Source organism: Meriones unguiculatus, chromosome 20 (genome assembly GCF_030254825.1).
Source record: "Meriones unguiculatus strain TT.TT164.6M chromosome 20, Bangor_MerUng_6.1, whole genome shotgun sequence".
NCBI lineage: Eukaryota > Metazoa > Chordata > Mammalia > Rodentia > Muridae > Meriones > Meriones unguiculatus.
In genome coordinates, this window is record NC_083367.1 from 64,346,562 (window position 1) to 64,373,018 (window position 26,457).

At 47.7% G+C, this 26,457-nt stretch overlaps 1 long non-coding RNA gene across 2 annotated transcripts; it reads left to right on the forward strand.

The window, feature by feature from the left end:
- Positions 1-12,508: 12,508 nt before the first annotated feature.
- On the forward strand, positions 12,509-21,839 carry LOC132649491 (uncharacterized). Of its 2 annotated transcripts, XR_009587945.1 has the most exons (4): positions 12,509-12,738; positions 20,033-20,074; positions 20,796-21,076; positions 21,543-21,839. It is a non-coding gene; the product is annotated as an uncharacterized LOC132649491 (long non-coding RNA). The 2 variants fall into 2 exon arrangements; XR_009587944.1 differs by having other exon boundaries at positions 20,796-21,839.
- Positions 21,840-26,457: the final 4,618 nt, after the last annotated feature.

Consider the following 26,457-nt stretch of genomic DNA (forward strand, 5'->3'; position numbering starts at 1 on the left):
CACCTGCCTCTGCGTCTGCCTCGATAGTGCTGGGATTAAAGGTGTGCAATACCACCACCCAGCTTGGTGCTATTTCTTGATAAAGTTAATTCTTAAGAATCCAACTTCTTATGTGCTCCATGATCCCTTACAGAAGCTGATAGGAAGTGATCGTGTATATAATTAAAGAAAAGCTACCAGGTTATGCAAACACCTTTAATCCCAGCATTAGGGAGACAGAGGCAGGTGGATCTCTGTATGTTCAAGGCCAGCCTGGTCTATAGACAGAGTTCCAGAACAGCCAAGGCTGCACAGAGAAACTCTGTCCTGTCTCAAGAAACACTGTCCTGTCTCAGAAAAGAGAGAGAGAGCAAGAGAGAGAGAGAGGAGGAGGAAGAGGAGGAGGAGGAAGAAGAAGAAGAAGAAGAAGCCTTAGCATGTCAGTGTCTAGAGAAAAGCCCTCTGTTTGAATGTCAGGTGTATAGCTCCTTTCGAATTACCTAGGCCCTGATTAATCAGCTATCGTGTTCCATAAAGTGCATTCAAAATCTGTTACTGTGAAACCTTTTAGTTCTAAAGGAACTCTTTAAGTGAAATGTCAAGTGCATAATGTAACATTTTTCTCTAGACTACATTGCCCTGTTAAAATTGCTGTATTGTTAATTAAACAGGTGTAATTGGTGTCTGAGATTCACATGTAACCTGCTAAAATCCAAGAAAAGATTGTGAGCTTTATCAGCAAGTATGGAGCAAGGGAAAAAAAATCTTTACCCATATTTTGTTTTTAACCAGTTCTCTGGGTAGAAAAAACTTCCTGCCCTTTGACTGCAGAGAAGGAAAGGTGGAGGCCTGGTGGAACGGGCATGTGCAGAGGGGCACTGTCTACAAACTCTCACGAATCTTCTTCCTCGTGATTTTGTAAAGACCACCACTGGGTAGGAGAAAATGAGAGTTCCTGTATTCAATGAAGGGATAAAAACAGAAACCATTACTAATCTTGACTCTTTCTACTAGAGTCCTGCCTTGTAAGCTCCTGGAGGATAGGACCTTGTAAATGTGACAGTGCCTGCCACAAGGGCTATATAGGCTGTGCTGACGGCAGCCATGTCCTAGGGAGGGGCTGACGGACCCTCAGGGTGCACTGTGTTTCCACTGGACCTGAAGGACCACGTGTCAAAGGAATGGAGGAGTGCTTGCTTCTGTGCCATGCCTAATGTTAAAGCCCTGACCCAGCACTTCAGATCTCCATAGGAATAACCCGAGTCACCTTGCTGATAGAGCTTTCCTAGACGAGGTAGGCATAGGCCCGGATTGCCTTTTAAAAGCAAAAATGAAGTAACAGATGAAAACTCAAAAGAGCAAGCAAGCGATATCACTAAAGTGTTTTTCCACCGAATTCAGATGCCAGAGGATTTAGTCGTTTGTCTGTTTCGTTCATACCAGAGGCATATTGTTAAATTGGTTAATGGGAAGGAAAAATGTTTAAGAGATAATGTTATTCTTTATGTGAGGAGCCATCTGTGTACGAGTCCTGAATGTCCCCGGATACGGAAGAGAGGAAGTGTTGTGGAATTTCACGTCTGCCTTCTTTGCCGTCTTTATCTTGGGTAGAGTATGACAAACATAATCACATTTATCTCCTGGAGCATAAAGGGTTTTAATCACCCTATTAACCAGGATGACATTTTTCACAGACTTAAAAAGGAATAGAACAGACATTAACTCCCCATAAGCAATCCATTTCATGGAGACTGAGCACTAGAAATGCTTTAGAGGAGGGATAACACAGCCATTTCCATTTCCCATCTAAGCCAACATTAAGGAGGCTTTCAGTAAGATGTGGCTTCCGTTGTGTGTGTGTTAAGCTTTATTCTTAGTACTGTAAGCCCACAGCTGCTGGAGAAAGCCATATGAGAAGACCCGGTGGGCAGAGAGAGCAGACCTCAGGTTTCTTCCAAGAAAATAACCGGTACCCGCTGCCCTGTACACAGCACCTCACCCAGAGCCTTTCAGAAGAGACACAAAGTAGGCAAGTAGGGGGCGGGGCTTACCACCCAAGGTGTAGAGTTAGACTGGAAGAAACATGGATCCTAATGGAACGGAGAGTGGGCATCTGCCTCTAAGCCCAGCAGAGCCACCGTGCGTCATGGTGACTTCTGTCACCGTCCTCAGCTCCAAGGCACACAATAAACCTGTGGCTCAGCCAAGAGGAGGAATGAAGCCTGGCACAACACGTCTATCTGATGAGTGTTTAGTCTCATGATCAGTGTGGCCTGAACTCACAAACTAAGCACTGAAACCTAAGAGGAAAACAAAGAAATTAAGGTGGGGAGATGGGGACAAAAATAATTAAAATCCGCTGAATGTAGCGGTTTAACTTTGAGCAAAATTTAATCTCTCCTAGGTATAATTCGGAAAAAAATGTTGTTTGTGTTCTCATTCTCTTATGTTTCTTTGAAGCAGTGAGTGAGGTACAAGTAAAGAAAACTCTTCAAATACTTAAATTTCCCATGAGAGACAGTAGAATACATATTTTAATAGTATTTTGTCAAGCTCAATTTAGGTGTTTTTCCTTCCAGTTAAAGTCTTTGGGTGACGCAGCAACTGCTGGGGTCTCTGGCAATCCTCAGGACTGTGGAGGGCAGCGGCTTTGTGAGCACCAGGAGGAGAGCAGGCGCCCCTCACCATGGCTCAAAAGTCAGTAACAGTGAGGCCAGAGAAATTCCATCTGATGGAGAATAACTCAGTTTGGGAGAAAATTAGAATACGTTACCCACAAACATAGAGTCTTAGTATTAGCAGTGGTTGAGAACCTTAACATATTCTTTGTGTGAAGCTGGATCAAATCATTTGCCTCCTAGTGATTTGATGAGCCATGACCACATTCTAAAAAGAACCATTTAAAAAAAAAATGGCAAATGAGGGCAGGGAGGATGGCTCAGCAGGAAAAGCCACTCGCTACCAAGCCCAATGACCTGAGACCTGAGTTCAGTCCTTGAGACCCACGAAGTGGAAGAAGAGAACAGATTCCCCCTCCACATGAGCTGTGTGGCATGACTGTAAGAAGGAAGATGAGCAAGTGTGATTTTTAAATAGGTAGGTGACTGTCTAAACGTGTCCACGGTCATAAGGGTAAAGGCCATGCGTTATGGCCTCCACTGGGAAGCCAAATCAGGCTTGCTGAACAAGCTTGGTATGTTTATAACATCCATTACCCGCTCACCCGAAAAGCTACAAAAGAGACCCTTCCTGCTGCCCTTGACACCTCAGGCTGAGATACTTTGTTCAGGTTTGCAGATGTGTCCAGGGCCTGGACTAAAAGGACCATCGCCACAAGATTAGACCCGTGTAGAGGAGCGTTTGCTCTCACTTCTTGGTGGGCAGCTCTGCTTCCCCCTCTCATTGACTTTTTATTACAAATGATTGTGGTGAGACATCTGTGAAAATAGAACATTATCACATCTCCCAACTCCTGGTATTATGTAGCTCCCTTTCTGGGAAGACTTGACTGAGCCACACTGCCCAACCTAGGTTTATCCAGAATCGGAGGTGCAAAGCACATTGCTTTGCTGACACACGGTTCTGCCCAACCCTTCACTGACATTCCATGTGTTTTCCAAATGTCTTCTACACATGAGGCCAGTCCCTTGGGGTCATCAGAATTTAACGTATAAACTTGGGATTGTAATGGCTAATCTTGATTGCCAGGTTGACTGGACTAAGAACCCAGTAGGAGATGATGAAGAGCATGCCTCTGTGTGTGTACACACCAGGGTATCTGCAGATCATGAGGGCTCTAGCATGATCCTAATGAGTTCACAACAGCAGTACCACAGTATGTAGATGTGGTGAGAGACAGGTTGCAGGGCCTGGGGACGGAGAGTAGCACAAAGTGGGTGGGTCCTTGTGGGTCTAGTAGCCCTGGCACTTCCTATCTTCCTGCTTATCGAAGTGTGAGCTGCTCTTATCTCGGTGTACCCAACCATGGTGGACTGAACTCTAAAACCATGGGCCACATGTATCCTTCCTCTTGTATGGTGTTTCTGTCTGGGTTTTAGTTACAGCAACAATAAAACCAACAAGCACAGAAAGTAATAGTATGTAATTCTGTGCCAGATTAGGGCAGACAAACGTCTCAGTACTCTGAATATTGCTGTAGGAGTGGGAAATGAGGGTTGGGTTTAAAGGCCCAAGATCGGGTAGGCCCCAGAGAAACACACTCCTGGAAGGCAATATCATCAGCCTCCAGCTGTTTCTGCAGGGTCAGAGTAGGGCTGCTATCCACACCTGACCATACAGGTAAGAAGGGAGGTGGGAGAGGAGAAGGAAGAAGAGAGGGCAGAGAGAGGGAATGGGGGGTCCTTCGCTGAGAAGAGTGTCTTTGGGCCTGTACTTAGGGTGCAGCCAGATCCAGGTAAACATGAAATTCACCTTCTCACCTACATGGGTCACACAACTCAGCCAGAAAAATTCCAAGAAAATGAATTGCATCAAAACGTTGAAGCATTGGTTCCTGGGTCCTGCTTGTGGGATTTCTAACTCCCAGCTGGCTGCACAAGCTTAAAACTGCCAAGCTGTTAAGGCATTCACCAACTTAGAACAGGAAGGAACAAGTCAGGTATCTGACCAGTGTTGTTCCAAATGGCCTGGAGTCCCACTCAGATAAAGGGCAGCCTTGCCCGGAGCCAAGCTCCCTAGCAAAGGGACCTCTCCCTTCCTTTCTGAAGCCTCACTCTGCCCACTTGTAGTATTGGCAGAATGATGAGCCTCAGGCTCCACCCTCATCTCCAGGGTAGAGGGCTCTGCTTTGTACCCAGATAGCCTTAGTTTAAGCTTCACCCTGGGATTCCTGAGGAACAGGAAGGGCTCCTAGAAATGCCTGGGTCACAAAGCTGTTCCTAGAAAAAATTAGGCAAACCAACAAGCCACCTACTTTTCTTGAACCTACAGTGCCCCAGAAAAAACATTAATTCCACCCTGACTCCCCATTTTGCACCCCCAGGTAAGCCTCCGCCTCTTTTTCTCAAGCCACTAAATTGTTCGGAGCCGAGTGCCCTCACACATTAATTACCTGGCATGACAAACTCCCAGGTCAGCTGTTTTCCAGAGCTGTGTCTGCCAGGAGGTGGTGGGAATTATCAGAAAGGTTCAACTGGCAGGTTAATGTCCCTTCAGTTTCATTGTATGATGCCCGCTCCGTGCTTGGCCAGTAAGCACTCTCATTAAAACTAGCTTCCCTGCTCATTCTCAAACAGGACAGGACAAAGTGTCTTCTAGGCCCTCAGCCATCATGACCTGTGCAATGGCTTTATTCCCGCTGGCTTCAAACTTCTAAATCCTCTCAGAGTTAACTGTCAACAGCTCAGTAGCCCCCGAAGCCTGGGCCTAGGATCCCAGCAACTGGCTGGTGTGTAGTAATATCCAGCCCAGGCCTGCCCAGGGAGGTTCGTGCAAGCCCATGCAGGCCCACACACTTCCAGCAGCTCAGCTGAGCTCCTTAGGAAGCTTCAGTGCCCAACTCAGAAACATCCGAAAACTTCACTGACCACAGAGCTCATTTCCAAACCTCGTCCATTTCCTAACAGCTATCAATAGACTGGTCTATGCCACAATGCACCAAGAACATTCTCTGTGGCTAAGACTCCTTCATCACAAATAGAGGAGAGCCCTCACACTCACACAGCCCCATGATGAGACACACTGGAATCCCCTCACCGCCAGCACCTCCCCTCTCTAGTAACAGCCTCCTCCACCTGAAGGCACAGCCAAGTTGACCCGGAACTGATAGAATTAAATATATAGTAAAAGCGTACTTATTAGATTGGCTTACGTGATACTGCCAGAGTAGTCCAAGAATAGCTGTCTCTCATGGGAGAAGCTGAAAACTCCATAGCTGTTGAGTCTATGGGGCTGGGTACCCCAGGAGTCCTGCTGTAATGCAGGGGGCATGAGGAGTCTCAGGGAGCTGCTGGTCTTCAGTCACATTGCAAACCTGAAAAGCTGGTTCTAACATCAGTGAATGAACAGACAGCAACAGCAGCAGTGACCAGCAGCGGCGGCGCCAGCAGCAGGGTAGATGAATTTGCTAGCTCTCCTTCCCCCAAGCCCCTTTATCTAGGCTACCAGTAGGTACCACCCACATTTAGAGTGGGGCTTTCCACATCAACTCAAGCAATCAAGATAATTTGTCACAGGCCATCCTGATGGAGACAAGCCCTCTCTGAAGCTCTCAGGTGGTTTAAGTTGTGTCACACCGACAGCTGACCTTACTTACCCATCAAAGGCCCCACTGTCTCTAAACAGGCACAGGAACCTGTGTCACTGTGCTGGTGAGACCCTGTGAGGAGTGTTTAATGCAACACACCTCTCGTGTCTCCTGCCTGCACTGGCGACTGAAGTGAGGTGGGCTGGGTGGCACTAACACCAGCCAGCCCCCCCCATCCCCTACATGTGTCTATCACCCCAAAAGCTCTTTCTAGCCTCCCAGTGCTCCAGTCTCCAGATCATCACCCCTTCACTTATCACCTAATACTTCAAAGAGCGAGGTCTTTAGATTATGCTAGATAGACATCACTGGTGGCATTCTTACTTCTGATAGATAGATCGATACATACATACATACATACATACATACATACATAGATCAAAGGATATAGATTTGTGCTTTGAAAACCATGGAGCATCTAAGGAGACACAGAGGAAGGCTTGGATTCCTCCAGGTTGGGCGAATAGGGCCCAGCAGTTCACTCCAGTGAGAAAGAAGACAATGTAGACACAGCCGTTGTCGTGACTGGCCTATGGTTCTGAGGAGACTAGTTCACACAAGATTACAGCCCACCTGGAAGGGGATCTGAGCACGTGTGACTCTTACATGTTCTCTAGGCTTGTTTTTGTTACCCCATGGTATGATGTGACAGCACCCTGCCAGTCACTGAGGGCAGTGGCTGACTACACGCAGCAGTCTTTACTTCGGAGCCCTGTGCTCGGGGTCTGTGGCTGGCCCACATGTCCTGCCCTTGGAGGCTGGTACTATGGATGCAATGGCCACGGCCTGAGCCCTTGTGCAGCTATTCATCCCAGGAATGCACTCCTTTGCTGCGAGCCCTCTTGTTCCCAGCAATTACCTTCCTAGACCTCAGTAACCCACTGCAGCCCTTTGAATTCCGCCCCTGCAAAGCTCTCGTGTTCACTGGCCTGAAAATAACCAGTCTAGTTTCACTGTGCCCTCGCAGCAAGCCTTCGCCAGCCTTGGCTACCTCCACACTCGGTCTCCTGAGCATCATGGCCAGATATCACGTTCATCCCGGCTTCTAGAGCCCAGGGAGACGCCTGAAGGGCGCCACCTGCCCTGCAGGGTGCCAGCAGGGGGCACAGAACCCTGCCATAGCGACCAAAGAGACTGGGGCTGACTGCCTGGACCCTGAGGGCATGGGCTGTGGACTGCACCTCCATAGCGCTCCTGGGCGCTACTCTCCTCCTGTTAAAGAGACTGGGGCAGACAGAGCAAAAGGATCTGGCAACATGACCCCACACACAAATTGTGTGTGGGGGGGGAGGCATGCTAAAATACGAGTGAGCAACGGCAGGCAAGGCAAAGGCATTCTTAGCCGACCAATATTTGGGTCGGGCAGAGGGAAACCAATCCTCAAGGGCCAGTTTACAAAAGGGTTGGGTTGGTAATTAAGATTGGATTTAGGTTTGGCTTATAAACAATGGACATAGAAAACTATCAAATTTTCTGAGTTTGTGACAAGTGAAGTTGGTATTTTCCTTCCTTCCTTCCTTCCTTCCTTCTTTCTTTTTTTCTTTCCTTCTTTCTTTTTTTCTTTCCTTCTTTCTTTTTTTCTTTCCTTCTTTCCTTCTTTCCTTCTTTCCTTCTTTCCTTCTTTCCTTCTTTCCTTCTTTCCTTCTTTCCTTCTTTCCTTCTTTCCTTCTTTCCTTCCTTCCTTCCTTCCTTCCTTCCTTCCTTCCTTCCTTCCTTCTTTCCTTCTTTCCTTCTTTCCTTCCTTCCTTCCTTCCTTCCTTCCTTCCTTCCTTCCTTCCTTCTTTCCTTCCTTCCTTCCTTCCTTCCTTCCTTCCTCAAAGGCACAATTATTATGGTTGGCACTAGGTGGGGACATGGCACAACTAGACAGACCTCCTGTAAAAACTTCATGTTTCTAGCCAGGAAAAAAGGAAAGATGCGAAAGGATGTGAACGAGGCTCCACCTCCAGCAGCCAGACGCCAGCGGGAGTGACCCCAAGGTCAGAGGCTGCAAGCAGGAGGGCGTGGGCTGTGGGACTACACCTCCACAGAGCTCCCTGGATTCCCCTTTCTTCTAGTATAGGAGAGAGCAAAGGAAAACGAATGGCCACACTGTAGCTGGGCGGGGCCTCCGCTGGTTCCCCCCCCCTGTGGAGATGCCGCCGGAACCACCACTGGCTAGCTGCCAGGGAGTGCAGCCTCCACTAGGGTTCCTCTCTTGCACCAGCGAGAGCATTCCAGGCCCTTCCTGGAAAGCTCTGGAGATGCTGGGTTCTGAGGACCCATTAGCAGGAGGATCTTCTCGAGATCCCTGTGCCTGCGAGCACAGGGAGACTCAGCAATTCTGAGTCCACTGGAGGGAATTAGATAGGAGCAGACGCACAGTGGCCAGCTATGGCAGCAACAGTGGTGATAATACTTGTGTGGTGTTTCCTAGATTCAGGAACTATTTTTAAAGCTTTGTTCCATGCGGCCTCTCAACGTAAACATCATTATCATCGTCATCTGATCCTATCATCATCATCACCATCACCACCATCATCATCACTGTGAGGAGAGGTAAAACCATTCGTGGAATGGTCAAAGAACATTTCTCCAGAGTCACACAGCCAAGATTCAAATAAGATGTAATAACTGATTCCACGTCACACATCTAATCAATCCTGGACCTCAGATGCTAGTCGTGTCTGACCTTGAGAATGGTCCATTCTCCATCAGCAAAGGCTGTGGGTAAAAACAGAAACAAGATGAACTAGAAATTCCCATATTTGCCAGGCCAAGGGCAAGGATGGAATGGAGGCCCAGGTACCGCAAGCCTGTCTAAATGCTCCAATAGGCCCTGCTAATATGGACCTGTAGCAGTTAATGCTGCTAATCTACTGATGTGCTGCTATGGTATACTCAGCTGCATCCCTTGCCACGTACAACACCCTAGTTTGGAGGGTGTCGTTAAGACATGGAATCTTGAGGCTCAGGATAGGGTGTGGGCGAGGGACGCACTGGGTAAAAGTAGATTGCCATACAAATCTGCTGGCCTAAGTTCAGTCCCCAAGACTCACATGAAGGTGGCAGAGAACTCAGTCCATAGAGTTGTCTCTGACCTCCAAAGGTGTGCCATCTCAGTGCCCCCGACCCTATAATAATAAATAAGTGCTATGTGTTAAATCACAACAACAACAGCAGCAATAATAATAAAAGAATTCTCAGATTCTTCAAAGACCCCAGGGGACAGGATGGCAGGGCAGAGCTAGTCCCAACCCTAGGCTAGTTCTCCCCCTCAGCTCTGGCTCCGTCCCACACTCCATATCTATCCTGAAAGTACCCTGTGCCCCAAGCCTCCCTGCCCCTCCTCAGACCAACCTGTGGACACCAGTGGGCTTTGAGGGCCTGACCTCGAGGATTTGGAGCTGAAGAAGCCAGGGAAGCAGGGCCCTTGGTAGTAAGGGGCTGGATTAGACCCTGGCCCAGCCTAGGGCATCCCTGTCTCACTCCAAAGCCCAGGCCCTCTCTTGCACCTGCTACCCTAGGCAGGGAGTGCCCAGCCCTTGCCTTCCTCAGAGGCCCTTTAGGAGAGAACAAATGAACACAAGGCCTTGCAGAGCAAACCCTTGGCTTGGCGACTTTATTTTCTCAGATGACGAAAGGCCAGCAAGGCTTCTTTTTTTCCCATCTGTGCTTTAGCCACCAGAAAGCTCAGAAATAAATGGAATCTTGACTCATGCAGACTTTACCCCTTTTCTCTGCTTCCTCCTCCTCCTGTGCCAGTTTTCCATTTTCTCTTCCCATTTTAGCAACTTCACTGTGCACACATCTTTTATTGGAAGCTGCCTCTGGTCTTTTTAGAAGCCGACAGGGTATAAATTATAAATAAAAATAAAGGCTGCTAAAATCCTCCCGTTGTCGCTTTCTTATTTCGGGAGGTATCTGAAATCCTGACTTGGCATTTGAGATAAATTCAACAGAAAACATCTTGTGCATCGACATAGTTTTAAGTCTTCATTTCTATAAAAGATCTCAGCTTGCTGCAAGCCCAGGCACCTAACTTCTCCAAGAACAAGCAGCCGGTAAACAGAGGAGTTAAGCAGAGAAGAGCCTTCCACAAGGACCCACCTCTTCCTTAAGCAATGTAGTTTAAAATCTGGGATTGGACAAAGGCTTAATTCCACCTAACTGAGGAAATCAGCATATGAAAGAGGGCTTTGTTTTAGGCCTTTTTTAAATGAGATTAGGTTTCTTCTAGATCAGTACAAACTCTTAAACTCTTAACCTCTAAGCCATCTCTCCAGCTCCACCAAAGACACAGTTTTGATGCCTCTGCCTCAATTCCTTCTCTGGATCCAATTTGTCCCTGATCCTGTTCAGGTGCCCTCTGCGGAGCTTGCAGGCTCATTCATTCCTCTGCCGTGACCTTAGTTACTCACCATGGCTATATTCTCTCTCATCCTGCCGCATCCTTCACCGAGCTCACCCGAAATCCTCTGGGTGGATCTGATTTTAAACCACATGAACAAGATACCAGCTACTAAGAGAGACACCGAGTTCTAACTGTGGGTCACTTTCTAAACTAGTCAAGATCTTCCTACCTCAGCATCTTTATTACTGAGGATTAACAGGCACATGTCACCACATAATAAAAATGGCCTTTTCTTAATAACAGCCTAGAAAATGGACTTGCAAAATGCTGGCTAAAGCCACAGCTGCAGGAAGTTTGGGCCGTGGGCTTGTCGCCTGTGGAGGATGGTCTAGACTGTTTAGACATGCCCAGCCCGTCGGGAGCAGCTCTGTGAGGACTCAGGCAGTCCACACATCCAGTTTGAGCTCATTTCCGGATATTTGCAGAGCCTGAGGCTGTTCCAGCCTTTTGTTGATGATAACATGACACAGTCTCTTCTATAGCTGCTTCTTAGCTTGGAAGGGACATCCTGGCAGTACAGGAAGGCTGCAATGCATGGGTAGGAGCTAGGGGCCCAGTTTGCAAGCCAGTCCTGTTTTACTTGGAGGTATGGACTGCCTGAGATCTAACAAGCACCATTTCATGTGCTGGGCCCTGGACTGTTTAAGATAGAGCTCGCTAGCCGAACAGAACAGACAAACAAACAGGCGAGTATCCCTTTCTTCTCTCTGCTCTACACTGTGGATGTGATGCCACTAGCTGCCTGAGCTCCCGCCTTAACTCCCCCTCAATGGCACTCTGTAACTTGTAACTGAAAGCCAAATAAGCTTTGGGTTATGATATTTTATCACAGCAACAGAAATGAAACTAGAGTGCTAGAAAGGGTGACAGTCTTCATTCAGCTTGTGAACTTACTCTGTCCTCGGAGTCCCAGTAAATTAAAAAATATATATAATATAAATATATAAATTATTATATGTATAATTTATATGTATTATATAAATTACATAAATAATATATATTTGCTATAGAAATTATATAATATAAATATAAAAATATATAATATAAATATTGTTGCCTACAGTTGCCTGTGGATCTAAAACCTCAAGCAGCCCAGCTTCCCATCCCTCCCACCGGGAAGTAGAAATCCCCACCTCCAGTCCTGCCTGTGCATAGAGCACTGACCCTCCCTGGCCACGGAGACCCTGGGCTTCTGTGTTTGAGCAGATCAGCCCACAGTCCTCGCAGCACCGCCCGGGCTACGCTTGGGTACCTGCTAGGTCTGAGGTGAGGCCCTGAAAGTCCCACCCTCCTTCTTGTAACCTATTTTATTTAGAAACAGGAGAATTTTAGATATAGACAAGTTCAGATCAAGTTATATTTGAATATTGCAACAACTACTGAACCAACAGAGAAGACGCGCGAGGTGCGCCCAGGGATAAAGCCACCGGAGACAGAGGGCGAGCGACTGCGGTGAGGGCTCTGACAGTGATCCTCCCTGGAACCTACAGACTGAGCCGTGAACACCTTGACTTTGGATTCGCGTCCATTAGAATTAGGAAAGATTTCATTTCCAAAAATAATACGACCTTTAAGCCTCAAGGTTGGTAGCACTTGAGCGAAGCAGCCCCCGTAAGGGTATCGAATCCCTGTCTCTCTCCCCCCCTCCCCAACACACCACCGCGGGGCACTTGGCACACCGGCTGGGCTCGTTCATTAGGGCACTCACAGACCTACTGGGACCTGAGACAGGCTGTCGCGAGGACAGCGTCCGCTCGTGCGCTGGGCCCGGGTTTCTCCCTGCGTTTTGGAGCTCGGACTCCTGATACAGCTGCAGACGCCAGGTGTCGTTCCGGCGTTCGGCCAGCAGAGGGCGGCAGAGCTGCGGGCCGCCGGCGGCTGCTGCCGCGCAGCGCGTGGGGCTTCCGGTCCGGACAGCGACGCGTGAAGACCGACAGAGGACGCTTTCCACGAACCCGGGAAACTGAGTCCTAGAAAGCGTTCTAGAAACACCCACGACACGGTCAACGCTGCTCTGCCGAGGGGCCCGGAGGTCACACCGCTGAGCAGCTCTTGACCACACCCCAGATGCCCGCACAGGCCACTCCCAGCGTGGGTGTCGGTAAGTGACCGGACCCACGACCCAGGACAAGCCCCTCGGGGGACACCTCAGGCTGGAAAGCACCACAAGATTCCAGGCGCATCACCCTGCCTCTGAGGAGATGCCTCCAATCCGTAGGAAGGGGCCTTTGCCAGCAGAGTACCACTTTACCTCAGTATCTCTGGGAATGACAGTCTTTCTCCTACCCTGTTACAAGCAACTTCACGGTCAAGACAGAAAATAGGGGCTGGGGGTGCGGGGTAAAGACAAGCAAACAAACGGAAGAGTCAGCTGAAACCCGATCTTTACTCCATGGGTAAGAATGCTGACATTTGGCTATACCCTACCCCACAGTCTCCCTCTGGCACGCGTGTGTGCGTGCAGGATGACATGTGCTCTTTCCAATGTAGGAGTCTCCTCTTCTCTGGCCACTGCACTTTGCTTTTCTCTCAAAGGGCACCGAAGGGACCCTTGGGAGTCCCAAAATTATCTCTTATGGGATGGCTTATTACCTCCAATCCTGGCCCTCAGTTCCATCCCTGGAATCCACACAGTGAAAGGGGAGAACGGACTCCTGCGAGGTGCCCTCTGACGTCACTTGAGACATGGCACATGAGTACACATGCACAAACATGCATACAAATACATACACAAAAAAATAAATAATTTTTTTCATTGCAAAACATATGAAGATCTTTTTTTATTTACAAGCTATAACTCAGGCTTATACCCTCACCGCCAGAGCAGTGGAGAGCAAAGCGTAATAATTTTTTTAAAGCGCTGTCCACCCTGGAAGGAAGGATGTTAGCACTACTTTTTAACTATTTTATTGTCTCTCTCTTCCTCTCTCCTCCACCCCAATCCCTTCCAATACCCCGATATCAGGTAGGAGAGAAAGTGGGGAGAGGGGGCAGAGTTCTCTTTAGCTACTTCCTGCTGGTTAGGGTTTCAGGACATCTCCCACTTCTTCTTATCCACTGTATCAACAGCAACCAGGAGCAGCAGGGATGAACACCAGCAGCCTTCTTTTTCAGACACCCCCACACACACACCGTCTGGGTTCTGGCCTTTATTCCCTCTCAGAGTCCTCAGACTTAACCTATCTGCAGCTAGCAAAGGACCCTCTCAGAGCCCACGTGAGGCAAATAGTCTGCTGCTGTGGACAATCTGAATCAGTCCCATATCCTACATCTGGGATCAAAACTAAAGCATATTTACGTCCATAACAGAAGGAAGCAGGCTTTCTGGCCAGGGACTGCCCTGTGCGTGTACGGGAGCTCCTTGGGCAGCTGTCTGCCTGAATCATCTAAGGTGAGGGCTTGGCCCTGGCTGAAGTTCCCAGGGCTTTTCTGTGGCCTTTTTTTTTTTTTTTTTCCTAAAGGAGAAAATCCCATTCCTATCCCTGCCTGGTCCATCTGAAGCTGAACTACTTCAGGGTGGTGTTTTCTCATGTGAATTTAAATCCAAAAAACATGTAAATAAATCTGACACATAGAAGAATGCCATGCCTTCTTTCCACGTGCTGGCAAGGAAAAATGAGCTTTGCGATCAGTGATTCTCAGTGAGGGGTGGAGGGCAGGAGGGTGACTGCCTCCCCCAGAGAACATTTGGTGATGCCCGGCTGGAGACATGTTAGTTGTCATGATGGGAAAAACACTGCTGATATCTGGTGGGTAAAACAGAACCCACCCCCAAGCCTCCCAAAAGAGAATTGGCTATTCCAAATGTTGGCAGTCTCAGACTGAGAAATATTATTCCAGGTATTCCTGGACACTCCCTTGGGGCCTAAGAGACCCTGAGCCTTAATCTAATACAGGACTGCCAAGAGACAATGGTCTTGACCAAGAACCCTTAGGCCTTGTCCCTTGGCCCAGGACATGACGAGCTGGTGAGGAAGACAGGAAAGTGTGCAAGGCAAGTCCGCCAGGCATGTGTGCATGTCAGGATGATGGTCACTGGGGTCCCTGTTTCATTCTGCGCGTTGTGCATGGACTCAGGCCGGTTCCTACGGTGCTGGAGAGGTCTCTCATCTCACAAGCCTTTTCTTCCCAGGCGAGCTATGTAGCACCACCGTCAACAAACCTTACCTTTGAAGGTGCTTACAGAGCCCAAAGGAGCCTTGGGTGTTTTCTTTTGCAACCACCTTCTTTCCCAGGTTAGGAGTCCAGACTAGGGTTCAGGTATGGCCTCAGTGCCTCCGTTTCTTCATCAGTAAATTACAAATAATAACATCTGCCTTCTGCCTGAGGTGTTTTCACACACATTATCTTGAACTCTCAACACCCTGGGAAGAGAGTAGCTCACCCCCTTGAAGGCACCTGGGCTCTGACTCCAGGTATTTCTTTTCTGAAGCTACTGGACCAGCAGAGCAGGTTCTGAGGAAGGAAAGCAGCATAACTAGGAGTCTCTCTGAGGCCAGGATGAACTATGTCTCAGATCTGGTGCTGATTTGAAACACTTACAACCCTCCATGAGGGCAAGATGTCTTCAGACTATAATGCTTCTGGCATCTGAGGTGCTCGAATTCTACCCTGCAGGGCTTTCTACTGCACAATCTGAGAGCCTCGGTGGGTCCTGATTACTCGCCTCTCTCTCACACACACACACACACACAAAGCATATGTGTGTGTTTGGCTCAGGGCAAGTATGTTTCCAGAACTGTTCAAAGGGGCAGCAGGTATGGCTTAATTAGAATGCATATCGACCACAGGAGGCCCTGGGCTCAGTCTCTAGCCACAACACAAAACTAGGCATGACACACGCCTATCATGGCAATTCTCAGGAAGTAGAGGCAGGAATTCAAGGCCAGCCTCAGCCTTGTCTACATGACATTGTGTGTCAGAGGGTGGAGGGAATATGCAAGTAGTCAAAAAAAGGTTTATAAATGTGGTACATGCCTGTAATGCCACCATTTCAGAAAATTGAGTTTGGAGCCAGCCTGGACTAGAGAGACCTCATTACCTTTCTGTTGCTGGGATGGAATACTGTTGAAGACAGGCTTCAACAGGTCAGGGTAAACTGAGGCAGGGTGGAGATTCAGCAGACTTTTCTCTGAGAGAATAAAGTTTAACTCACTGGGGCTGGAAAAGTACTCCCTGGAGCCAATGAGAAACTCTTGATTCACTGGGGCTGGTGCGGGGGGAAGGGGGCAAGACTCTCTCTCTCCCTCTCTCTCTCTCTCTCTCTCTCACACACACACACACACACACACACACACTTGGTAGATAAAGCAAGCTTTGACAAGCTCCAACAACTTCACACACACACACACACACACACACACACACATTTGGTTGATAGAGCAAACCTCCAACCATTTTCCATACATACATACATATTAACACATTGGCTGGATGGTGAAAAGCTCCAACAAGCTTATTTTTTTCTCCCACAACTTACATATCGCAGCAAAATCTTTCAAGCATTACAAAAATCCCAATGTGGTTTCATCCCATTTTTCTGTAAGTGAACAATTACAATGAGTATACATAGACAAAAACAAAACAAAACAAACAACAACAGCAAAGTGTCCCCCAAACCCTCACATGATCAAGTGCCTAAAGTATGATGGATGAAAAACAAATTATTCTCAAGAACCCACAGACATTTGTAACTAAGCAACTTGTTATAGATTAACAAAGTGTAAGGAAGCAAGGCAATTTTCTCAGCTAGTTTCTCTTTACTGGCAGGCTGCAATTTGTGGTTACAAAGAATCAATTATTTTAGTATTTATCTTAAAAAGTAATCTTATAAAAATCTTAAAAGAATCACAAATCTAAACTTTTATATAGAAAACAATCAGTCATTTCTACTTTAAGACCTCAGGGTGCACATCTACTCGTTGACATTTTTTTTTTTTAAAATTAAATCATATCAGGAAGCTGAGGGCAAAAATAGGTACAAGAAATTAATCATCACCTTGATCACCAGCCTAGCTTTAGCAAGAGAGTCATGCTAGCCAGTGCCAGGCTGGCTGCCATTGTTCTTGTCCCCTGACCTCAAAAAATCCCTAGCTCAACTACTAAGAGTGTGTCTTTCGGAGCTCCAGATTGTTCCCTAAGATTTCTACATCAGAGCACTAACAAAGACATCTTAACTTTACCAACCATCTTCTTCTCCCAATTCTTCCTAAGGGTGGTGGTCATTGATAACAGTCTACATCTCTAAATTCTTTCCAAGGATGATGATTGAATCGTTAATCTGCTCCAGACCCTGAGAGCTCTCATACAGCTCACATTATGAGGGATGTGGTAACCACAAAAGCAACAAGCAGAGAGACGCTCCATAACAGCATGAAGTCTTCAGGACATGTAGTCCTTAGGGCTCTGTCTCTCTGAGGCACGCTTATCACGATCGTGCTAACTGGTGGGCTGCCAGTGAGTTCCATGAGTTCTAACGCTGTTTGTTGTTCTTCTTGCACGGGCTTCAACTAAATACCATGACCCAAAGCAGCTTATAGAAAAGAAGCCTATTCTAGGCTTATAATTCCACAGGGTTAAGAATCCACCACAGTGGGAATGAGTAACGTCATCATGGGACAGGTGTGACAGCAGGGGCAGGAAGCTGAGAAGCCAAATCTACAACCACAAACATGAAGCAGAAAGAGCACTGGAAATAGAACTCTCAAAGCCCTGCCCCCCAGTGATGTAACTTCTTGCAGCACTTCCCCAAACAGCGCCACCAATTGGGGACCCAGTGTTCAAACAACCCATAATATAAAGTGTTTTTAGCTTAACTTTAAAAGCCTTCATAGTCTTTTACAATCTCAATGCTGTTTCAAAATCCAAGTCCACAGTGCCTTCTGAGACTCAAGAAATCACTCAATTATAACCCCCTACAAATGTCAAAAAGCAAATTACATAGTTCTGAGACATAATGTCATGACTCTGCATTTTCGTTCTAAAAGTGAAGAATAGGGAAATAGCAAAGCAAGACCAGAACCCAGAAGGGCAAACACCAAATGTTGTAGCTCTATTTCCAGTGTCTAGGACTTTAATTTGAAGGGATCCAGGGGCTCCACTCCTACATCTGCGGCATCTTGGAGGTCTCCACTAGAACTCAGGCTTTACTTTTGTAGCTTCATTCGATGGCCCTCAGGGCCTGTTGCCCTTTCACAGGACCTTCACGCCAGACACTGGCTGGCCTCAGCAGCTCCTGAAACCGCAGAGGAAGAATCCATGATCCCTTTACTCCAGGATCCTTTGTGCCTTTAACCATGTGAACGACACTGTCAAAGTTTGGCTAGTTTGGCTCCTAGCCCATTTTGAGTAACATTAGAAGCAGTTTATTTTTTTATTTTTTTTTTCCTGTTGTTTCCTAGAAGCAGAAAACCCCTTAAGCTCCATTTTATAGGTTGGAGGTTTGGCAGGTTGGGTTCTTGTTCTCTGGACACCTTTCTTATTGTTCCAACGCAAGCAGGTTTCTCCAAAATGGTGCTAGTACTGTTAACAGTTCCATCCTTTCTCTGTCTCTGCACATTCCTTGGCTGCAACATAAAGCTTGCCTCTCTATGTCCTTTTTCTCTCCAAAATGCACAATTTGAATTTTTTTTCTCTTTGCCCAACTTTCTCTTTTTCAATATAGTCCTTCGTAAGAGTTCTCAGTAGTAACCATGTCACAGATTCAACATTATGTTATCTTGAAGTTTCCTCTAGCAAGGACATTAGTCCATTACTCAGGCAAGTTCTTTGGATAAGGACAGAAGGCAACCAGCTTTTCTTTTCCTTTCTTTTCTTTCCTTCCCTTTTCTTTTCTTTCTTTTCTTTTCTTTCCTTTCCTTTTCCTTTCCTTTTCTTCTCTCTCTCTCTCTCTCTGTATGTGTGTATTTCTCTGCAAAATTAATGTATGGGTTTTTCTATGCCCACTGAATCAGAGCCCAGTGATCTGTCTCCAGGAGCCCCCCACTAAGACTTTTGCATGGCGAAGTTTGAGAGCCACTTGCCTCTGGCATACACTGGGCTTTGCCGTGCACTCCTTACCACGAGCTGAGGGAACACGTGCTTCTTTGGCAATAGACACATACCAGAGCGGCCTTGTGACAGCAGGTTTGTGGGAATTTCCTGTCACACTTCTTCATTCTCTATCTTACACGCACGCACGCATAAATGTGTATCTTCTAACCCTGAGCTTACTTTGAGAACCCTTCTCTTAGCATGTGGCTCTTATTCCTAAGGATATTTTGTCTCTGATCAAAGCAAGGCTGATTACCACTATTTCATATTAAAGCAACATTTTTAAAAAAAAGAGTGGCTGAAGAAAGAAACATAACAAGAATGGTGGAGGCGAAGGCAGCGGTGAGAACACTGTTGGTGAGTTGGTGATGCTGTTGGTGAGCATGGTGTTGGTGATAATGCTGATAGTGGATAGTGGTGACGATGACAACGAGGGCAGTGATAGAGACGGGCTGGAACTGATGGATCATGAAGGTGTCAGTAGTGGTGGTCTCTGTATGGTGGCATGGTGGCAGTGATGGCACAGGGATGGTACTAGCCAATATTCCACGTACACTCATGTGTTAAAGTCCAGGTTCCCAGCTAGACGGGGGGGAAGGGGGTGAGTTCTAGAAAATTTATGGGTGGGTCTTAGCTGGAGGAAGTGGATTACTAGGGGCAGGTGCTTGAGAATATTTTCTTCCTGGCCCTGTCTTGTCTTCCTCTCTCCACTTCCTGTCTGCCCCACAGTAATAGCTCCACCAGGAAGTGAGCAGCCTGCCACATGTCCCTATGACCAATAGGCTGAGCAGCCACTACTGGCCACTCCAAAACTGTGAGCCAAAGCTAACCTTTCTTCCTTTAAGCTGTCTGTGTTCCATATGAGTCACAGCAGCTACACAAGCAACTAATTTGCTGTTGGTGATGGCAGCGGCGCAGAAAGAGGATGGTGCTGTGGTGCTGGATGCTGGCGGTGTTGGTTGGGGTGGTTTGGGTGGAGATGGGATGGTGATATTTATGGCGTTCCTGGTGTTGGTGGTGACAGTGTTGCCTATGGTGATGGTATTGTTAGATGTGAGGATGGTATGGCTGATCACGGTGGCACTGGGGATGGCTTTATTGATGGTGATGATATTGTTCAGGATGGTGTGGGTGGTGATGGTGACGGCACTGGTGGTGAGGGCGATGTTAGTGATGGGACTGGCAGTGATGCTGATGGAGGCGTTGGTGGCGAGGTGCTGATGTTGCTAATGATGCAAAGGTGCTGGTGATGGTTGGGACTGATGGTGGTGACAATGTTGGTAGCAGGAGGGATGGCATCCCTGCTGCATCCATATCAGACCCTCAGATCATTTCCCCTTCCGTTCCCACTTTCCCCCCAAAAGGTCTGTTCTGCTGGCACCCAGCTTGTGGACATATGGACTTGGGTGAGTATGTATCCAGACACTCTGTCTTTAACATCTCTGAAATTTACAAAACTCTGAAAGTCTCAAAATAAAAATAGAGCTAAACCATTTAGATCTTCTGTTTAAAAAAAAAAAAATGAACCAGCCAACTGTAGTTATAGGCAATTAACGTGATTCTGGGAGGGCTCGGGTGCAAGATAATGGAAAAGCTGATTAGAAATGAGCCAGGGGTAATTAGGGAGGTCGGAGCGGTCCCTGAGCTCTGAAGGAGAAACTCTCTGACTCTGGCTGCTTCCAAGCACCCGGGTCTCTGCACAGCAGCCTGGCGGCCAGAGGAGCAAAGCTAGCTAGCCAGGAAGGGCGGACTTGAGCCTGTGTTTGGGAGGAAGGTACGGAGGGAGGGCGGGAGCAGGGCCTCTGCTGTCCGAAGCTTCAGAAAGGAGGCGGCTAAAAATAAACCAGGGGAAGGGCAAGAGAAATGAGGGCAGGAGCCAGGTGCCTAGGACAGAAAACAAGACTTTTGGCCTGGAAAGGCACTATAGCCAGGCTGGGGATGGGGAGGGAGGCCAGGGGTCCCCACTCTTGTGTGGATACACCCTTGTGTGGCACCGTCAGAGTCCCTCAGCAGCCCCCAGCTTACATCTCTGCATTCTGAATTTATCTCCTCCTCTGGGTCCTATTCTGCTCACCCTCCTTAGTCTCTCTCAGATCTGCTTTGAATGTTTCCTGTTTGTTTGCTTAGATGCATAGCAGGAAGCTGAGTGACCAGACCAATGAACACAGCAGCAGCACCTTCCTGCCCTGAGCCTCCGCCCAAGAGCAAATCACCTGTGATTGGAGCTGAGCTAGAACATTCTCAAACAGCGCAGAGCTCCCTTCAGAGCCAGCATGCCAGCCCTGGGCACCTGAGCGGTGTTCACAGAGCCTTGGCATAACTGCTGGTGGAGGTTTGCCCTCATCAGACCTCACAGGGCTTCTCTGTCTTCAACGGTTTCAGACTTGAAGAGTTCCTTTGTGCACAGGGTAAGGGGCCAGGATCACAGAAGAGGCTTCTCTTCAGGGCACACAGTGAACAGCTTGACCCTTCAGAGGATAATCACTTTCCTGTAAACCTAGTCTTGTCACATGGGCCTCATCGGTAATGTGTGATGTTTATTTTGTCTCCGGGAGACTGCCGTAGGTTACACGAATGAATACATAACAAAGTAATGCTGTGATAGGCTAGAGAGGCTGTGGGTTCTGGAGTCAGGCTGCCGGCACCATCCTGGCTCTCCCTCTCTTCCTCCGCTCATCCTCCTCTTCTTCCTCCTGACTGTAGAATTGACGTGGCCTTCCTGAGACCAGAGCTCTTACCCATCAGGGATAAACCCGCTTCGCAGGGTTACTGCGGGTATATTTAAACATTAAGGATTTATTGTGCTTGGTTCATCTTGGCATGAGGCAAATGATGACAATAATCGTTTTTATTACTATTATTTCCCATGGGCAGCAATCAGCCATTGGCCTAATAGCCTGCTGGAGAAATGACACCATTAATGCTTTATCAAGGCTCAAAGCACAGGCCATCAGGAGCTACAAAAGCCTGCTAACCAGGACCTGTGCCCCGTGGAACCCCATGCGCAGACTTCACTGCCTGGAGACTTGTCATCTCGGGGGACTTTGACTCCCTGCATTATGAGTCTTGACTTCTCATCAGAGTCCATGCATTCCCTGCAGGTTGGGTTCAGATGCCATCCACCAGGCACCACCACGCAAGCATCCGCTCAGGTGCTGCTGGGCAGGAGCCAATGTGTCCAGGGCTTCCTTTTGCTGGCAAGGGTGGAAACAGTCCTATCTGGGAGCTGCTGATGACAGTGATTTGGACGGCAGAATGGGAAGTGCCAGGTCTCCTTCCTGGGTAGATATTGTGTAGCAACTCGTACCCTTTCCTGTGTGGCATCTTGATGGAGATGTTGCCCACCAAAGCAAGTACCTGTACAGCCAAACAAATGCCTATGTTAATACAACTTTAAAATATCTTTTCTTCCCCTTCAACTAATATGTTATAATGAAAGCTGAGCATGCTCAGAGCTGTTCCTGTTACCATCAATGCAATGTATCTGAGCATGCCCAAAAGTATTCCCCGCTTCCATTAACCCTTTCAAACCTGTGCTCCATAACCTTGAACTAAGTAAGTATATCTCAAATGTGAAATTAAAAAAAGAAAACCTACTAATTCCTTGAGAATTTCTTGTATGTATATAACGTATTTTTATTACATTCACTCTCCTGCCTTTCTCTAACTCCTCCCAGATCCATCCTCTTCACCACCCATCCCTCCAAATTTCTTGTCTCCCTCTGTCTCTCACTCTCTTATTCTGTCTCTCTGTCTGTCTCTGTCTCTTTCTCGCTCTCTTTCCCTTTAAGACAGAGCCTCACTCTTGCAGCTCGGTGGCCTGGAAATTGCTATGAGCACAGGGATGCTATGTACACAGGGATCCTCCTGCTTCTGCCTCCTGAATGCTGGGATTAAAGGAGCATCACCACACCCCACTGTGTCCAGTTTTTGCTGAGGATATAGTCATGGGTGTGAGACACCCTGGCTTGATCTTAAACAGAGCATGCTCAGGGATGGCTTCTTCCTCAATTAAACCCCAGTGTTCTTCATGAGGGAAGGGCAGGGTAGTGATTCAGAAATAACTTCCACACATACCCTCCCTCTGTGTACCAGGCAGTAGTAAATCTTACTCTTCTCTCTCTCTCTCTCTCTCTCTCTCTCTCTCTCTCTCTCTCCTCACTCTCTCTCTCTCAGCTACACATGCCTTTGGCCTGTCCTCATTATACACTGACTTACAGGTGCAGCTGTGGCTGCAGGAGGGTTGAAAACCTGGCATCCTGTATGAGCGTTGGCTCTGATCCTGAAGGGCTGGCCTTGATATGTTTCCCCAGCACACTCCATGACCATGTGGACCACCTGACACAGCAATTCCTTTTCTGCCTTGTGTCATGTTCAGGTGAGGGTTGTTTGGGGCCAGTGTCCAGCCTCTTTAGTGGGGGACACAGTCATTTATCCTTAAACTTGAACCCCATCACAGGCCCTCTTGGAAAGAGACAGAGCACTGACAAGACATTGGCTCTCATCCTGATCCCAGAGCGGCTCCAGTCTCTCCTAGGTCAAAAACCGAGAGGGGCAGCAGCAGAGTGGAGGCTGGAAACAGGCTTTCTTACATCATCAGGCACCTGTGAAGTTGAGCCCGAGGGAGGACAGGGGCTGGAGAGAGAGGTAGGGGCAGATTGTATGGACCTGGAATTCGCCACTCATGTACCTGCAGGCCCCATGAAGGGCATAGGCAGCAGCAGAGAGATCTGAGGTAACCTCAGCTTCTGAGATATACTTGGCCACTGATTAAGACCTGCCATGCGGGCGGTGGCTGTCCCCGCTGGACGAAGGCTTGGAATCTACTGTAGAGCTAGAGCTGATGGATCACTGTAGAGAGAACAACAGATCCCAGAGCTCGCTCTCTGAAGATGTTTGCAAGCTCTGGACGCTGTTGGACAGGCCAGCAGGAGTGTGGAACAGCAACCTGTCTGCGGAAGCTGTGCCTGCCCAAGCTGATGCCCTTCTCTCCTCTCCCAATGCCAGCTCCAGCACGCGGCCAACTCTAATGCGTGTCTGGAGACCCCTTGCAGTCAGAGGCCATGTTGCCAGATGCTAAATCTGCCCCATAAGAAATCAGAAGACAAAAATGCAGCAGTCACTGTCCAAAACCAATATGTACAAAACAGCACAGAGACCGTCAGAGCACCAGGTGTCGTGACGTGAACGCTGCAGCCAAGTGTGTTGACTTTGGCAGTGTTCATGCGTGTCTTGTCATGGAGAGAGGGATTATTGAGCCTGGGAATGGACGGCTCTGCAGGGCTGCCCTTGCCACTATCATCCACAGTAATGGACGAAGGGCAATTGCTGCTGTTTTGGAGGGACGTGGTACATCACAGTATAGCCCAGCATACTTGGATTGGGAAGGACTCGGGTAAAACTGAGGACTGTGTTCATATCCCCAGCACCCACGTAAATGATAGAGTTCACAGTAGGTGCCTGAACCCCACTTTAGGAAGGCCAAGGCAAGAGGATTCCTAGGACTTGCTGGCTGGCCAGGCTGGCTGGTGCTAAGCTCCAGGGTCAGTGAGAGACCCTGACTCAAAATAAGGTGGTGAGAAAGTGAGGAAGACACATGATGGAAACCACTGCCCTCCGCATGCATCCTCACCCCACGTATGAGCCCTCCCATCTCTCTTCATGTCCCTGAGATCTGCAGCCAGCCTAGCTGTATTCTGTTCATAGAGCAGAGGGAAGAATCTACAAATTTGGGGGAGTGGTTTACATTTTATACTACTTCATTTTTTCCTGCTCTTGCTCTAGTCTATTTTAATGTTTAAAATAGTAATTTTATTGTTTGAGGATATCATACATGCATACAACATCTTTTGATCATAGTGACCCCTGAGCTTCCCCTTCTTCTTTCATATCTACCCTCACCTCTTGTTCCTCACAATTCCATGTCCTGTTTTCTCTCTTTTTAAAAAACAATCCCCCGAATTCAGTCTGTACTGTGTGGGTAACCCCCCATTGGAGTGTGTCCAACCTACCAGGAAGCACAGCCCTAAAGAAAAATGTCCCTCCCTGACCCAGATGTCAGTCAACTGTCAGTGGCTTCTCAGCTAGAGAGAGGGGCTCATGATCCCTCCACCTCCATGCTGGGAGGCCTCATCTTGTGAAGACTACACAATTAAAAACACCAGCAACACAGGATGCTTCCCATGTATCACATGACTTTGTTTCCCAAGGAGGGGGAGAGCTACAGGAGGTATGTTCATTCTACTTTTTCAGATACTGACTATGGAACTTAGAGAAGCCAAACAGTTGGCTCAATACAAATAATTCAATTATGATGAAATTAAAAGCCTTGTGGTCCTGCCAGCTACTTACTAACTTTCAGCATGCCTTTCCTGCCTAGCACCATCTCATCTTGGCAATCTGGCTGGCCCAAGGGAATGAATTATCATCTGTTTTAGCTGTTTCCTCCTGCTAGTACTTCACATGGAAGATCATGTGACCCATTCTGGCCAGAAGATGCAAGAGAAAACTGGAAGGAGGGGCTTATGAGAAAATTATTTCTCTCTGATAAAGTGGGGGTGGGAGATGGGGGAGAGCTTCAGGACAAATATCCCCCCCCTTAAGTCCACATCTCCTTCACGCCTGTAAACATGTGTGCACAGTCAGTAAATAAAGTAAGGCTGCCTAAGAACAGAGACAAGGCCAAGAGGCTGAAGATGCAAAATGGAAGTCTGGGGTATACCCAGGTCCAGAGTAACACACTGACTGTCCTTAGGACCTTACCTCCAGAGCTTCTTGTTGAATAAACATTAACCATCCCATGGTAGAAGCCACTGTTGGGTATTACAAGTCATGTTCAGCTGAACACCTCCTAATATGACCTCATGTGATAATTAATCTCAATTGTCAACTTAATTGAATCTAGAACCAACTAGGAGACACACCTCTGTGGGCTGGAGAGATGTCATTTAGATTACAAACTGCTCTTGCAGAGAAAGACTTAGGTTTGGTTCCCAGCATCCATTTCAGGGGTCTCACAACCACCAGTTGTGAGTTCCAGCTCCAGATCCAGAGGATCCAACGCCCTCTTCTGGCCTCCAAAGGCAATGCACCCATGTGCACAAACCTAAACTCATGCAATAAAGAGAGATAGAGGGAGAGAAAGAGTGATACAGAGAGACAGTCACACCTCTGGGCAGCTCTGTGAGGGCATTTCTAGGAGGACCAACTGTGGGAGTGGGTGGCATCTTTTGGGAGCAGCCCACATATAGAGTCAAGGGAAAGAATACTGTATGCTTACCCACTCTCACTTCTTGATGGTGAATGAGTCTGTTAGTTGTTGCTGTTGCCATTTTGTTTTTGCTGCCATTAGAACCCAACTTCTTTAGCCTTCTAATGAGGAATAAAGACCAGCATCTCTGGAGGAATCTTGCAGGTCTTCAGCATCAGAGTGGGACTGTTGAAACCCTCATACTTGTGGACTAGACAGCCACTGGGTCCTCAGGCTTTCCAGTATACAGACAGCTACTGTTGGACTACCCAGCCCAAACGGTGTAACATGCTCATTCTGTTGGTTCTGCTCTTTTAGAGAACACTGACTAGTACACCCTAGATGTCTAATGTCAAGCCCATGATATTTTTCCTGTTGCCTTTTGGTGCCTGCATGGGGATCCAGCTGTCACCAGCATCCGTTGTCCACCTGTGAAATGAGTAGTGCAGAAGAGCTCAGACTTAGAAGCTGCATGGAAGTTAGTTGTCTTTTCAGGGGAGAAGTGGTCACCCCAGCAGGGTCAGACCTGAGTTGCTCTTG